Genomic DNA, 16,959 nt, shown 5'->3' on the forward strand with positions numbered 1-16,959 from the left:
TGTCCCTCAGTAATTGAGAATTAGGTAGGTTGTCCATTTAGAAAATACAATTCATGAAGAAAGTATTTTAGTTACTTTCCTGACTGCACTTCTCATTGACACTCCAGCTCATCCATCGTGGTATTGCCAGTGTCCGGTGATGTGTTCTATGTAGATGTCCCTCGACCACCTCATAGTGTCTGACACTGAGTTGCCACAGTAGCTGAGCGTAGCGTTGACCGATTCCGCATTCTTTCAGCACTCGCTCGTTACTGGGGTCCCATGCGCCCAAGGCTATGTCTCTCAGTGCGTGTGTCTGAACCTGGTAGCCCTTAGCTCTCAAGGTTTCAGCCAGAGGGGTGTATTTCTCTACCTTTCGAGCTCGGGCATTGTGGAAGGCCGAGATCCTGTTCTTGAAGGGCACTGTGATGTCCACCATGATGATCTTCCAGTCCTTGTTGGTGATGAAGATGTCCGGTTCCGGGGATGGCAGAGTTTACAGCAACCTTTCCCCATGGGTGGCCAGATGGCTCTCACCAGGCGATCTTGGATGGCGTTGTCACAGCTGCCAAGCTCTTGAATGGGGCTTGCAGCTACACAAGATATGGGGCAACTACACAGGACGTGGGGCAGCATCTCATTGGTGTAGCCGCACTTCCTGGATCGCTTGTCCCGATTCCCATGGTGGACTGCTCCATTTAGTGGGATGCAGTTGAGCTGGACCTTGTGGATGAACCTCCAGTCAGCAAATCGGGTGAAGCTGCCCCAAGGGAGGAAGTGCTTGCTGGTGTCCCACTTGCATGTCACTTCAAAGGCCTGGTCCTGGTCTGGCTTCTGTTTCAGGTTTTCCATGTATTGGCAGCAGATGGCATCCTTCAGGGTCCTCTCCAGCTTGGTTCTGGCTCTCGGAGTGATGGTGCGCTCCGTGTTCTTCACCTGTGGCACCAGGACTGCCAGCTCCTGACATTCCTTGCACCACGTCCAGTGGCAGCTGATACGCTTCTCCAGTCGTCGCGTAGCATTGCGGGTACGAGTCCAGAGCGAAGCAAAGTCTCTCCCCTCTCTTTCAAATTCGCCTTCCAGCGAGCCGCTCGGGTAGGTGGTGACATCTTGGTTGGAGGGGATCCTGGTGATTTGCTTCTTGATGGCATCCTGAAGAGCACTCTCCGCAATGTTCCTCACCATGGCATCCGGGCATGTCAGAAGGCAGAAAGCTTGAGTGATCACAGCAACGTTGCACAGATCACCTATTCGAGGGATATTGGCACTGCCCTGCTGGGCGAGATGTACACCAGTTCCTTGCTGGCCCTCTGGGGAAGAAACATCCACTTCTTCACCAGATGCCTGATGGTGTTGTCTGCCTTGTCAAGAAGTACCTTCACCACGGCAGATCCTCTCAGGATGAATGAGATACAGGGGATTAGGAAGGTGTTCAAGGCATCGATCTTCTGCCACGGTGCCAGTAGGGAGGAGTCGATCCTGGCCACATCTTGTAGGATCTCTGCGATTGTATCCTCAGGTGTCTGCTGGATGCGGAAACCTGTCGGCATGCCGAGATGTTGGTATGCTTGCCCGTCCTTAAGGAAGATCATGGGTTCGCCTGGATCTGGGACGACGTTGCCTGGGCCGAATCCCTTCTTCTGCCATTGATATGCAGGGATGCACACTTCCTGGCATTGAAGTGGAATCCCATCCCATTGGCAGCCTGGCTGGTGATGTCAAGCATTTGTTGGAGACTCTCAGGGTTGTCTGCAATCAGGACCAGGTCATCTGCTTAAGCCAGGATATTCACTCTGTTGTCGTATAGATAGAAACTCCATAGACTGCTGGAGATCGCTCAAATGAGTGGCTCCATGGCTAAGTTGAAAACGATGGAGCTCAGGGGACAGCCTTGTTTCACGCCGCTATGGATAGGAATTTGGGGTGTCTCTTCTTCCATGGAGCAGATGGTGGTGGTGCAGCCTTCATACAGTTCCCGGACCGGTTGGAGAAAGTTTTGAGAACTCTTGCAGCATGTCGAAAATGTGCTGGTGAGGCATCGATCCAAAAGCATTGGCCAGGTTGAGCCATGCTATGGCACATTGCCTCCATGCCCTCCTGGCCGTGTGGATGGCAGTCTGAAGGACAAATTTGTGTTCGTAGCAGCCTTCACATGACATGAAGCCTTTCTGGATGGAGCTGATGGCTCCTCCGTTCACCAACCAGTCTGTGATCCTAGCCGCATGACAGCTGGCATACAGTTTGTACATGGTGGAACAGAGAGATGCATCTCCAGGTGTTGGGGTTGTCTCGCGTGCCTTTCTTGTAGACGAGTGCCATCATAGATTTCTTCCAGGATCTGGGAGTACGGCGGAACTGTTTGCATTTGTTGAAAATGGCAGTTAGTACCAGGCAACCAGGGTCTTTGTTTTTTCAGGAAGTTGTAGTGAATACCATCTTTTCCTGGGGCTGTGTTTTTGGTCTTTGTAAGTCTGACCTACATTACTTCCCGTGATATAAAGTCTTGTTCCAGGTCCTCTACATAGTCAACCCAGGGTAAAGATTGAAGGCACTCTGGACGCTGCGTGTCACAGTCAAACACCCCCTTGAAGTATGAGATATTTACTATTTTTCATAAATTGAGTCACTACATTTAAAACTGATAAAAAAAGAATTGAAAATAAGGTGTCTCACCCTCATGCTCTTTTCTTTAGATTAGTGCTGCCTCATGTTTTTTCCAAAATATTTTCTAACAGTTACAATATGTAAGCATAGTAGTACTATGCTAAATACAGACGCTTCCCGACTTATGCAAGCGTTCCGTTCCAGAATGCCTCGCATATGTCAAATTTTGCGCAAGTCAGGAACATATACCTGACAATTACGTGGAAAAAAACAAGCACCAAAAAAACAAAACTTTCGGAACTTTTCCCGTACGTCCGGATTTGCATAAATTGGTTTTGCGTAACATGGGGAGTATCTGTACACATTTTAATTAACATACTATCCCAATAATGTGGCAGGCATATTTTATAATTCATGCAGTTTCAGTGGGAAAGGAAACTTGGGTCTGAAATGTTCATGTTCTCTGCATATGTACAGTGAGTATTGGTCATTACAGTAAATTCAAACAAGAAAATGTCATTTATTATCACACTTGATTATAAACATACAAATATAGGAAATAGCTAAACATTGCAAAGCAGTAATTTCTTTAAAGAACTAATATTATTAATCCTTTGGCGTTATTGTTACATATTTTTTCTGTTAGTGTGTACCTAAACCACTTAGTTTCTAACCATATCAGTCTGCCAAGAAAACACATATACAGTCACATATGGCTTTACTTTGCTCTGGAAAACTGGAACTTGCTACCACTTTTTCCTTGTCCTGTTCAGGTAGTTCATTATTTTGTTGACAGTCCAGTTCCATTAATCTGGCATATTTGGGAAAATTGCTTGCAGACCTTAAATTTCTCTGAAGCCGATCAAATAGGCATTGGAATCCCTCATGTAAATGATGTCTTAAAGTTAAAATAAAATCTACTTTCCAGAAAGTAACTGTAAAACTATTTTATGCAAGATTTCATGTGGGATACCTTAATGGTTGAATAATAAATTTTACCTCATAAAAATGAAATTCAATAATACAGTAGCTTTCTCAGCGCAGTAGCATCTGGTTGAATCTCATGAGAGCCAATATTTTCCAACTCATTAGGATCATGTCGTTCTGTATGTCGTCAACATTGACTTAGCCAAGCTACCTTTACTTACATAACCGCCAAACTATTAAATAGGTCTCTTGTGGAGTGAAGTCAAATATTCCTCTTATTTTGCTTTTGCCTGGGAAGAAGAGAAGAAAATGTGCATACTATAACATTTAAACATCTGGTCTAAACCACATCAGGGTAGCGCTGAGGAAAGTAACAGGATTCAGTATTCTTCCCAGGTGTACATATAAAAAGAGTTTTGGAGTTGCTGCATAGTTCTTTAACCACTTAGGAAAAAGATTGAAATATAGTGATTTGCTGTTCTAATGCCCCTGTTTTAAAACTACTTCCCCGCTCTTTACATTTCTAAGTTCAGTTGTAATGCAGGTTGTTGAGCTGTAATCATTTCCTTGCAATGTACTGGCTTTGAATCTCTGTTTGTTCCACATAATGTGGCCAAGGTTGGCATTCATTTTGAGGACTGTGAGTTAGACTTTCTGTTTAAAATCAAAGTGCAAGAGTGCATTCTCTTGAGTAATTGCTTGGGAGTGGCAGAGCACAGCTGTATGAAACTTGCACAGTATAAACATTTTGCTGTCTTTCATGGATGATTGTACCCACATGTATTCTGATCCATTATATAGGTTTCTGCATACAATGCATAAATAGTACTGTTTTTTAAATACAGTTAACTTCTGTGCAAGTAGTGCATTTGAAATTAGGTAGAAACTAATCATCTGCGGATAGTTTGGAAATACAGCTCAGCATCAAATTGTGGTTAATTCAGATATGTTAATTGATTCGCATATATATGATCATACCACCTTTAATTGTTATGATGAAGACTTATCTTCAAGAATATTTTTAAAACATGAAGATGTGGGTGCATTGCGGAGATAACAACATTGATCTCATCATGAATGTGACAGTATGTTACTCTTACAATCACCATTGGTATCTAGATTATGAAGAAGCTTCTAGTGTTTTAGAGAAGTCTTCCTACTACAGCAGTGGTTCTGGAGTGACCTAGCACTGATGAAAAATTAACAACATTTAAAAAAAAAAAAAAGAAAAAAAAGGAACTAATATATGAAGTGTGTGTATAGAGCACAGTGGTTAAACAATTTTAATTAACAGTTTCAGACTTTTCTTATTCATTTTGTTGACATTCATGTTGCTCAGTCAAAATATGTACATTAAAGAGCTTTACAGTTGTAAGTTTGTTAACCTAGATAAAAATTCAAAGACAAAATTGAAGAATGTTACAAACACTAAAATAAACAGTAAGGAAATGTGCAATTAAGGCATTCAAACAACCTGAACTCCACCCTGTAAACGTGATAGGGGAAAAAAGAAAAACATATTTTAAAATAATTTTTAATCTACTTTGGGACCACAAATGAAATGGTCACATTTGCTGAAAATGCAAAAATGGGGGCTCAGTAATACAATGAAAAGAATAAATAAAAAGTCAGTAACATGTTGTCATGGGGGACACTCATCTCCTGAGTGCCTCCTATTGGCTGAGTGTGGTGCTGCAATCTTTTTTTCTGCTCCTGTTGCCCCTTGCAGGTTGCCAGCCTCACTAGGGAGGTCTTCAGTTGCTCAACCCTCTGGCCAAAGCACACCATCAATATGGGTTAACTCTTCCAGTGTAGCAAAAGTCCATCAGAACTATCTGCCCTCACCAAGGTCTTCAGCCCAACGTCTGGGCCCTTTTTAATCCAGCCCTTTGCTTGGGGCTTAGGCCACTTTCCCAGTGGGGGAACCCGGGCCTGCCCGCTACTCTTGGTCCCAATTCAGGGATGCTATGAACAGCAGCCACGTACTGCTTTCTTTGACTGGTTGCTGCTGTTTTCCCTGGGCTTCTTCCCACCTCATCCCTTTCCTTTGACCCTTTACTTAAGGTTACAGTTCTCAAGTCCTCTCTTCCAGGCCCAGTAAAGGCAGCCTGTTAAGATCCATTGGCCACAGCAGAGCACCCTTCCTTCCCCTCTAGTCCCAGACAGGAACTGCACTGCTCAGATCCAGCAGCTTTTTTAAATCTGAGCCTGCTGGGCTCTGATTGGCTGCTTCTAGGCTGCCTCTGTAAGCAGGCCTGGAACACCCACCTTCGCAGCTCCTTTCCTGGGATGGGGTGAGGTAGGACAGCAGGACCTCCAGCAAGTGGCCACGGAGGCCTGGTACACCCTGTCACACATGGAAAAGGAAAGGAATGATTAGCTTTTGGCCTAAAAGATGAGCACTACTGGATTAATACCACAGCCATTACCTTGAGTAGTGTTATATAGTTGTAGAAGGCACAGTTTAGCCTTGAGTGTGTGTGTTTTTAGGATAACATAGACTCCTGTGTATATAATGGTGGGCTACCAAGAGTAACAACAAGCCAAAGACAGGGCTTATTCTAAGAATTTGGTTAATTTGGAGAAATAGTGGCCATGGAAGCACTGATGGCAATCAGACCACCTATGTGACTTTGATCCCTGCCTTCCTAGATAGGAATTTTTTTTTTAAAGAAGAGAATGCTGGGATCATGACTAAAGGTGATTATTGACAACTCCTTTGATGGGAAAAATTTGCCACCCACCTTAATACATACAGTAATCTAGCCATCACTTAATGAGAGTAATTGCTCAAACTACTGCCCAATGTCTAATCTCTGCTTTCTAAGCATGTTTATCAAGAAACTAGCACACATCAATTTTAATGAAAAGTCAGCTGCCAGTGTTCTGGGTCCCTCTCGAGGAGGTTTTAGATCTGGTCATGGTATAGAGGCAGCACTTGTTCCTCCAATGAATGATCTCCTCCCTGTCCATAAATGAAGAAAGTAAATCTATACTTATCATGTGATGACCCGGATAGGCTATGTTAACTGTGAGGAGAGTGAGAGGCAGGCAGAGATAAAAGACAATTTTAAATTTTTAGAACTTTATAAGCGAAAACACAAAAATTTTACAAGGAGCATAAATTATTTTGAATATTACCAAAGGCTTACGATTTATAATAATTATCTATAGTTTACCAATTCATTAACCTTTGTAAGCTTATACATGCTGTGCAGCTAGTACCAAGTGCATTGTCACTAACAAAAACAAAAGAGATTATTCTATAATCACTACTTTGTGTCACTTCAGAGAAGAATCAGCTTTTCCTTTCCTTGGCTGTAAGTCCAGCTCCACTCTTGCTGTCCAGTTCTTTCTTCTCTTCAGCTTGAAATGCTCCTTAGATTCGATGTTCCTGTGCCCATACCTCTTTTCACTGAGTTTATCCATAAGTGGGATTCTTCTTAGAGTGCTTGCACATGTACATTCCCACATAGTTGTGTACGCACTCCGAGCACAGTTGCTGGAAATTTTCCCCTAGCAGTATCCGTCAGGTTGACTCTAGCACCCTCTGGTGCCACGTGCGCATGGTGCCAGTATAAAGGGCCATGCTGATCCCGTTCCCCTTTAGTTCCTTCTTACCACCTGTGACAGTTGGCTGGAATCCTTCATTGCTTAGACAATTCTCTCCTAGTGTTTTTTTTTCATACAGGTTTAGTGTAAATAGTGGTTACAGTTAGAGTAGTTTTTAGTAGTTTGAGGTTTTAGCTTGGATGCCTCGACACGTAAGTTGCGGGGTTGTCTGCCTTCCCGATGCCGGGGCATGCCTCAGTCTCCGGGTTTCAAGCCCTGCATTGCCTGCAGTAAGCCTATGCTCTTGAATGACCCCCACTCAAGCTGTCTCAAGTGTCTGGGGGAAGCTCATAGGAAAGACTGCTGCCAAATCTGAGGGACTTCAGGCCCTGGACCAAGGAGGACCGAGAGGCCCCACTGAAGGTCCTTCTCATTGAGACAGCTTTAAGACCAGCTTTGGAGCCGCACTCGGACTCAGCACCAAGTATCTCAGCTTTAGTGCAGAGTGCTCCTCCATTGACTCAGGACTCTAGGCACTGATTGGCCTCCCCGGTACCTAAGAAGAAGCACCTCAAGCCCCAAGAGAAGGCCAGTTCTCTGGTGCCAAAATCAAAGGGAGACAGGGAAAGAGCGAGATCCATGCCAGACCACTTGTCTTCCCCTGCACCACAACATAAGGTGTTGGCAACTCTGGTGCCACAGCAAGCTCCTTGGATACCTACAAAGTAACAATCTTAGAATTGGTGGTGCAATCAATTCCTGAGGTGTTTGCAGCTGCCTGGGACCTTCTCATCCTACCAGTACCACGTTCCCCAGAGAGTCAAGACTCAGCACCATTGACAGTGTTCCCTCTGATTTTTCCATCCGTGTGCAGAATAAATTTTATGTGCATCAGTATCGAGGTAATGTGTGCATGTGCACCACCAGTAAAAACAAAAAACATATATATATATATATATATATATATATATATATATATATATATATATATATTTTTTTAAAAGTTACCATAGGTATGGAAGAAGAAAAAAGAATATTAAAACAAGGGATAATTAACAAGTTGCACTGTTTAAGGTGTTTAATATGAAATCAAATAAAAAGAAAATTAACACTGCTAAATTTTCAGTAGCCTTTCAGGAAGACACTGAGGAACCTGATGACACAGCCAAACATGACACTTCGCTCCCTATTCATCTCTCACCTTCATCACCAGATGAAACAATAATGCCACCACCCCCTACTATGGGGGATGATTTCAGATCCTTTCAGGACCTCTTCAAAAGGGTTGCTGAGTCCCTAGACATTTCATTGGCTTACCTACCAGAAGCCCAACATAAGCTCATGGACATGCTCTAGGCATCCTCATCGGCAAAGATAGTCCTGTTAGGTTCACAACCTAATTTCAACAGTGATGGACAGCCCTGAAACATCTGCCAAAATATGTTAAAAACTCTTGGGGACAGGGAAAGAGCGAGATCCACGCTGGACCGCTCGCCTCCCTCTGCACCACATCATCAGGTGTTGGCAACTCTGGTGCCACAGCAAGTTCCTTCCTTCGCCATGGGGAAGCACCTTTGGAATTGGTGCATCACCAACAACATAGAGATATCCGCATCCTATCTGCCGGGATGTCAGAATACAACAGCGGATCAACTAAGCAGGTATTTTTCAGAAACCCACGAGTGGAAGATGGATCCAGGAATTCTCAAATCCATATTCAAACTGTGGGGGTTCCCCACCTTAGTTCTATTTGCAACAGCTCAGAATGTCAAGTGCCCACAATATTGCTCCCAGGCCAGATTGGGACACCACTCCCCAGGGAACGCTCTCATAAAATGTGAGGAGTCACTGATGTATGCATTTTCCCCGACTCCACTTCTAAGCCAAGTCATTCACAAGATCATACAGGACAAATCCTCATTGCACCAACATGGCCCACACAAATGTGGTTCCTATACCAGCATCAGATGTCAGTGACACCACCACGAACCCTTCCTGTAATGCCTCACCTTCTACCACAAGATGTAGAACGTGTCTGTCACCCCAGCCTCGCAGTACTCCACCTCAAGGCCTCATTACTCCATGGCTGACAGGGGTCAAGAAGGACTATTTTGAGGAGGTAAAAGATATATTACTGAACAGTCAGAGACAGCACAAGAAAGATATATATCCATAAGTGGAAACAACTCTGTGCCTGGTGCCAGGACACACAGATCTTTCCACAGTTGCCCTCCCCGCCCCAAGAATCCTCAATTATATACTGGGACTTTAAAAATTGGGGTTATCCACAGGCTTCATCAGAGTACACATGGCTGCCATTACCTCCTTCCACAATAAGGTGGACAGAGTCACGATGTTTGCTCACCCGATGATTAAATACTTCCTTAAAGGCATAGAAAACACTTACACCACACTAAGGCTAGGTCTACACTGTGGGGGAGGGGGGAAGAGGGGTCGACCTAAGATACGCAACTTCAGCTATGCGAATAGCGTAGTTGAAGTTGGCATATCTTAGGCCGATTTACCTGGCTGTGAGGATGGCAGCGAGTCAACCGCTGCCGCTCCCTCGTCAACTCCGCTTCTGCCTCTCGCCGCGGTGGAGTTCCGGAGTCGACGGCAGAGTGATCAGGGATCGATTTTATCATGTCTACACTAGACATGATAAATCGATCCCCGATAGATCGATCACTACCCGCCGATCCGGCGGGTAGTGTAGACATACCCTAAGAAACCCTACGCTCATGTGGGACCTCAACCTTGTTCTGTGCAGACTCTTGGGAAAACCATTTGATCCCCTTGCAACTTGCTCTTTGTTGGATTTATCAGTGAAGGTGGCTTTCCTCTTTGCCATCACATCCACAAGATGGGTGGGAGAATTAGATGCCCTAATGGCTCACCCATCTTATGCAACATTCTTTAAGGATAAAGTAATCGTATGACCACATCCTAAGTTCATACCCAAGGTTGCCTCCCTTTTTAATTTAAATCAACCAATCTAATTACCTGTATTTTTCCCAAAGCCACATGCTGACGGGAGGGAGGCCTCACTCCACATGCTACACATTTGCAGAGCATTAACTTTCTACACAGAAAGAACAAAAACTTTCAGAAAATTACTTAGATTATTCATTTCCATAACAGAACGCACAAGGAGCCAAACCATCTCAAAACAGAGACTATCCAAATGGATATCTGGATGTATCCATTTGTGCTACCAAAACAGCAATCTTCAACCTCCACCGGGAGTTTGCACATGCTCCACCAGAGCGCTAGCAGCATCTGTGGCCTTTCTAGCACTAGAAAAGGTTCAGAAAAGGGCACCTAAAATGATTACGGGTTTAGAGAGGGTCCCATACGAGGAAAGATTAAAGAGGCTAGGACTTTTCAGCTTGGAAAAGAGAAGACTAAGGGGGGATATGATAGAGGTATATAAAATCATGAGTGATGTTGAGAAAGTGGATAAGGAAAAGTTATTTACTTATTCCCATAATACAAGAACTAGGGGTCACCAAATGAAATTAATAGGCAGCAGGTTTAAAACAAATAAAAGGAAGTTTTTCTTCACGTAGCACACAGTCAACTTGTTGAACTCCTTACCTGAGGAGGTTGTGAAAGCTAGGACTATAACAATGTTTAAAAGGGGACTGGATAAATTCATGGTGGCTAAGTCCATAAATGGCTATTAGCCAGGATGGGTAAGAATGGTGTCCCTAGCCTCTGTTCGTCAGAGGATGGAGATGGATGGCAGGAGAGAGATCACTTGATCGTTGCCTGTTAGGTTCACTCCCTCTGGGGCACCTGGCATTGGCCACTGTCGGTAGACAGATACTGGGCTAGATGGACCTTTGGTCTGACCCGGTACGGCCTTTCTTATGTTCTTATGTTCTCAATAATGTACCTATCCCCGACATTTGCAGAGCAGCTACCTGGGTGTCAGCCCATACGTTCACTAAACACTATGCTATAGAACAACAGTCAGCATCAGATGCTTGGTTTGGACTTAAGGTGTTATTCACCATCAATAGACCAACTCCAAAGCCTCTCCCCTCCACTGAGGGGCACTGCTCAACAGTCACCTAAAGTGGAGCCCTCACAGGGACACTCCTTGAAGAAGAAGAGAAGATTACTCACTTTGTGCAATAACTGAAGTTCTTCGAGATGGTTGTCCCTTTTGGTGCTCCACTACCTTCCCTCCTCCCCTCTAGTCTGGAGTTTCACGCTGATTCTCTGAAGTAGAGAAGGAACTGGGGGATGGTTGGCTGTGCACCGCTCTGTAACCAGCAACAAGAGCAGCAGCTGTACCACCTGCAACATCCCTTTGGTTGTTTTTTCCCTCCCCTCAGACAGCAAGATGACCCCAGAAAGGGGCATAGGTCTCAGAGGTGGAGGCATTCGGGTTTTGGGTTTGGCCAATCCACACACCCTCTCCCAGTATCTCTCCATCACCCATTTTGACTCATTGGTCCAGAGCAGTGGTCCAGTCATGACTTCTGTTACCCCCAGCGCCCTGTTTGGGGACAGAATAGCTCATTTTCTCAATGTTTGGGGTTGAATTGCTACCAACATTTGGGTCCTAAGGACTGTCAGATTGGCCTATGCTGTCCAGTTCTTCTCTCCCCTCTCTCCCTGTCCCTCTTCAGGGACCCCTCTCATGAGATACTGGTCCTTGAGCAGGTCCAATCTCTTCTGGCTTTAGGAACAGTGTGGGAGGCTCCTCTGAGTAACTTGACTTTGGTGCTCCAGAACGACTGGTTTGCTTCTCTGGACCTTCAGAACGATTATTTCCATGTGGCGATTCTCCTGAGCCGCAGAAGATTTCTCCAATTCATCATGGCAAACAGTCATTTTCAGTAAAGGTCCTTCCTTTTCATCTGTCTTCTGCCCCTGGGTTTTACCAAATGTAAGGCTGTGATGACAGCATGCCTCAGGAAGAAGGGTATCTATATCTTCCTGTATCTGGATGACTGGCTATTAAGGGGCGAGTCTGGAGAAGGAGTTCTTTCTCATGTTTTTATTACACTGTGCATACTTGATCATCTGGGTCTCATCCCAAACATCAGAAAGTTAACATTCGTCCACCTCTCCCCCTTCAGAAAATCACATTTATTGGGGCCCTGTATGAGTGTGTGTGTGTTTCTGAAGACTGACTGTTTCCAGACAATTTGTCTCCTTTGTTTTTGTCAGTAGTCTCAGCCTTCCAAGACATTTTGCATGTGCCTGAGGCTCTTGGGCTACATGTCTGCATGAACGCAAGAGGTTCAATTTGCAAGGTTGCGCCTTTGCCATCTCCAAATGTGACTCAGTACAGTTTACTATCTGACCCTTCACTCCTTGGACAGGTTGGACTGCCTCCCTCCATTGATCCTGAACTCCTTGCACTGGTGGATAGTTCCGGGGAATGTATGTCAAGGCATTCCCTTTGTTCCAGCCCTTATCAACCAGGACTGTTGTCACCGACGCCTCCCTGATAGGTTGCAGAGTGCATGTGGGGTCACTGAAGGTTCAGGGTCTGTGGTTGGAGCAGGCAGTTTGACTGCATATCAATGTCCTGGAGCTTTGGGTCATCTACAATGCCTGTCATGCTTTCCTAGACCACATCAATTGTTCAGTGGTTCACACGCTTACTGTCAATATCACCATCAGGTATTATGTGAACAGTGGGAGTATGCTTCAGGATGCTCTGCCAAGGCTGTGGCAGTTCTGCATTGAAGAGGGTATCATTCCAATAGTGGATCACTTGCCTGGGGTCCAGATTGATCTCCCAGACCATTTCAGCGGGAATTTTCCCCAGAATCACGAGTGCTCCCTGAAGCCCAGTGTTTTGCGAGTCATCTTTGGAGCATGGGACATCCTGACGATTGACCTATTTGCTACTGTAAATATTGTGTATTCTGCTCTCAAGGGGGCCTCATTCCAGGGTTCCTGACTGACACCCTCCACCTCAGATGGCAGTTGACTCTCCTATATGGTTTTCCTCTGATCCTGATCATTTCACAGGTCATCTTCAAGGTGAAAGGGGATCTGCTCAAGGTCATCCTCATTGCCCCAGCATGGCTGAGGCAGTGTTGGTTTTCTGAGTTTCTTGCGTTATTGATTCAGCCTTCCATATCCCTTCCTCTCCATCCTGACCTGCTCTCAAAGTATCATGGTCTCACTTTGCATCCCACACTCAGCTCCCTGCATCTCACAGCGTGGCTGCTCCATGGTTGAATGAGGAGGAAGAGCAATGTTTGTTGGATGTTTGACAAGTCCTATTCAGTAGTAGAAAACCCTCTGCCAGGATAGCCTACTCAGCAAAATGAAGTGTTTTTCAATGTGGTCATTGGTCTGTTGAATTCAGCTAACTCTGGCTAGTATCCAAGACATCTTGGAGTGTTTGCTGCATCTTCAGTAGTTGGGCCTTATGTTTAGCTAATTGAGGATGCATCTAGCGGTGATATCACCTTTTCATCGATCCATTCGTGGAAGATCAGTGTTTTCCAGTGCCATGGTGGTGAGATTCTTAAAAGGAATCAGGTTTCAGAGTGGAAGCTATGTTAGTCTGTATCAGCAAAAACAACGAGGAGTCCTTGTGGCACCTTAGAGACTAACAAATTTATTTAGGAATATGCTTTCGTGGGCTAGAACCCACTTCATCAGATGCATGAAGTGGAAAATACAGGAGCAGGTATAAATACCTGAAAGAATGGGAGTTGCCTTAATAAGTGTGAGGTCAGCCTAATGAGAATTCACTTAACAGCAGGATACCAAGGGAGGAAAAATAACTTTTGAAATAGTAATGAGAGTGGCCCATTTCAGACAGTTGACAAGAAGGTAGAAATTAGGTTTAGGTTTTGTAATGACCCAACCACTCCCAGTCTTTATTCAGGCCTAATCTGATGGTGTCCAGTTTGCAAATTAATTCCAGTTCTGCAGTTTCACGTTTGAGTCTGTTTTTGAAGTTTTTTGTTGTTGAAGAATTTCCACTTTTAGGTTTGTTATTGAGTGACCAGAGAGATTGAAGTGTTCTCCTACTGGTTTTTGAATGTTATGATTCCTGATGTCAGATTTGTGTCCATTTATTCTTCTACTTAGAGACTTTCCGGTTTGGCCAATACAGGGTCTTCCCTTCGGACTGTCCACTGCTTCCCGCGTGTTCTCAAAAATGCTCGTGGTAGTAGCAGGACATTTACGACACAATGGAGTCATAATCTTCCCCTATTTGGACGATTGCCTTCTCAAGGGTGCCATCTGACAAGAAACGGCAGGCATGCTGTAGACCACAATAGACCTGTTTCGCCAGCTAGGTCTACAGATAAACGAAATGAAATCCACGCTGGAACCAACCCAGCAATTGGAGTTTATCAGAGCTGACCTAGACTCCATACAAGGCAAGGCAATATTGCCACCAAACCACAGATTCACTACATTGACCAATCTTATTTCCACGGTGACCATCAGCCCACAAACTTCAGTGGGGACATGCCTTCAGATTCTGGGATATATGGCAGCTACCACTTTCATAGTAAAATATGCCAGACTCAATATGCGCTGTCTACAGCACTGGTTGAGCACGGTGTATGCACCCAGCAAGCACTCTCTCATCAGATGTGTGACACTACCACCAAGGGTTATCCTCTCCCTACAATGATGAACACAGCCAGGGAATGTATGCTCTGGGGTTTCCTTTCAAGAAGACCTCCCCATCAGTGACTATTTCAACAGATGCCTCCCTGATAGGTTGGGGCGCCCACTTGTGTCACCATAGTGTACAAGGCAAGTGGTCTGCGACAGAAACCTGACTACATATCAATCTCCTGGAACTCTGTGCGGTACACAATGCATGCCGGCACTTCTTCCCACTCATATGAGAAACCTCAATCTCTATTCTCACCGACAATGTTGCATGCATGTTTTACATCAATTGAGAAGGAAGAGCTAGGTCTCACTCGCTATGCGTAGAAGCCATGAATTTATGGAACTTCTGCATCCGCAACAATATAAACATCACAGCATCATACCTACCAGGGTGCCAAAACACTACAGCTGACAACCTCAGCAGGCACTTCTCACAGGAACACGAGTGGGATATCCATGATAGTGTTCTTGACGCAATATTCCAAAAATGGTGTCACCCAGTAATTGACCTTTTTGCCTCAGCAACAAATCACAAATGTCCACTATTTTGCTCCAGGGCAGGCCTGGCACTGGGATCGTTAGGGGATGCCTTCCTCATCTCATGTACGCTTTCCTGCTGATACCACTGATCCCATGGGTCATCCGCAAGATACAACTAGACAGAGCATACATCAGTCTCATTGTCCCCACATGGCCCAGACAGACTTGGTTTCCGTACCTCTCACTTCTAGCGGTCTGTGCCCCACAACCGCTGCCTTTCTGGATGGACCTCCTGTCCCAAAACAAGGGCCTGACACTCTATCCAGACCCATCGAAACTCCATCTCAAAGCGTGGCTCCTCTCTGGTTCCAACATGGGGAATTGAACTGTTCAGAGAAAGTAAAACTGGTATTACTAAATATCCGTCGCCTCACCACTAGAAATGCATACCACCACAAGTGGAGAAGATTCTCCCTTTGGTGTCAGCAAAAACAGCTGGACGCAACCATGGTGCCTCTCTCTATGATCCTAGACTACCTACTAGATCTGAAGGAAACGAGCTTATGGCTAACCCCTATTAAAGTACACCTCGCTGCCATTACAGTCCTCCATGAACAGATAGAAGGGGCTTCAATATTCGCTCCCCTGATTACACAGCGCTTTCTAGCAGGTATACAGAACATGTACCCAGAAGTACGCCAACCTGCACCACCATGAGATCTCAATCTTGTGCTCAAATGTGTCACAAGACCACCCTTCGAGCCTCTAGCAACCTGCATGTTCCTTCATATGTCAATGAAGGTCACATTCCTAGTGGCAGTCATGTCTGCCAGACATGTCAGTGAGATGGGAGCATTGATGGCTGAACCACCCTACACTGTATTTACCAAAGACAAAATCATGTTACGTCCTCACCCAAAATTCTTGCCCAAAATGGCTACACATTTTCATATTAACTAAACCATACACTTACCTGCCTTCTGTCCCAAGCCACACATGGCACATGCTAGATGTCAGACGGGCTGTAGCCTTTTACTTGGACAGAACTAAACCATTTCGCAAGTCACCAGGACTATTCATCTCTACAGCAGAGCACTCCAAGGGCCCTACAATATCGACCCAGAGATTGTTTAAATGGGTCTCTACCTGTATTCAAACTTGCTACCACCTGCATCACAAAGAACCCCCTGTGGGCATCTGATCCCACTCAACGCAAGCCATGGCGACACTGATTGCATTCTTGAACAGTGTCCCCTTAATAAATATTTGTAGAGCTGCAACCTGGACATTGGAGCACACTTTTGTAAAGCATTACACTATCACCCAAGGCCTTGTCTCAGACTCTATCGTTGGCCTTACAGTGCTCTCATCACACACTTATATATAACTCCGAACCCCTACCACCGCTGGTGGGGTACTGCTCTACAAGCACCTAGAGTGGAGCACCCACAGGGACACCACTTGAAGAAGTTACTCATCTTGTGCAGTAACGGTAGTTCTTTGAGATGTGAGTCCCTGGGAATGCTCCAGTACCCATCCTCCTCCCCTCTACTTCAGAGTTTCACACAGCTGACCTCTGCAGTAGAGAAGGAATGGAGGGAACAGTTTGGGGAGTGCACATTACAGGAGGTGCCAACAGCACTAGATGACTCCTATGCGTGTCCTTCCCCCAATCGAGTACTGCTGCGAGAAATCTCCAATCTCCGGCATAGGGAGGCACCGACACCTAGAGTGGAGCACCCACAGGGACACACATCTCGAAGAACCATTGTTACTGCACAAGGCGAGTAACTTCTTCCT

General features: G+C 45.1%; 1 protein-coding gene and 1 long non-coding RNA gene across 25 annotated transcripts in view; one reads left to right on the top strand and one right to left on the bottom strand.

Moving 5' to 3' along the window:
* Positions 1-16,959, top strand: part of VPS13B (vacuolar protein sorting 13 homolog B) — a 917,098-nt gene that overhangs the window by 221,812 nt on the left and 678,327 nt on the right. The window lies entirely within an intron of this gene.
* LOC120396878 lies at positions 3,736-9,133 on the bottom strand. The gene is made up of 3 exons (XR_005593504.1): positions 9,072-9,133; positions 5,779-5,857; positions 3,736-3,800 (listed from the first exon to the last, which is right to left on the bottom strand). It is a non-coding gene; the product is annotated as an uncharacterized LOC120396878 (long non-coding RNA).

Source organism: Mauremys reevesii, linkage group 2, assembly GCF_016161935.1.
Source record: "Mauremys reevesii isolate NIE-2019 linkage group 2, ASM1616193v1, whole genome shotgun sequence".
In the NCBI taxonomy this organism is placed as follows: domain Eukaryota; kingdom Metazoa; phylum Chordata; order Testudines; family Geoemydidae; genus Mauremys; species Mauremys reevesii.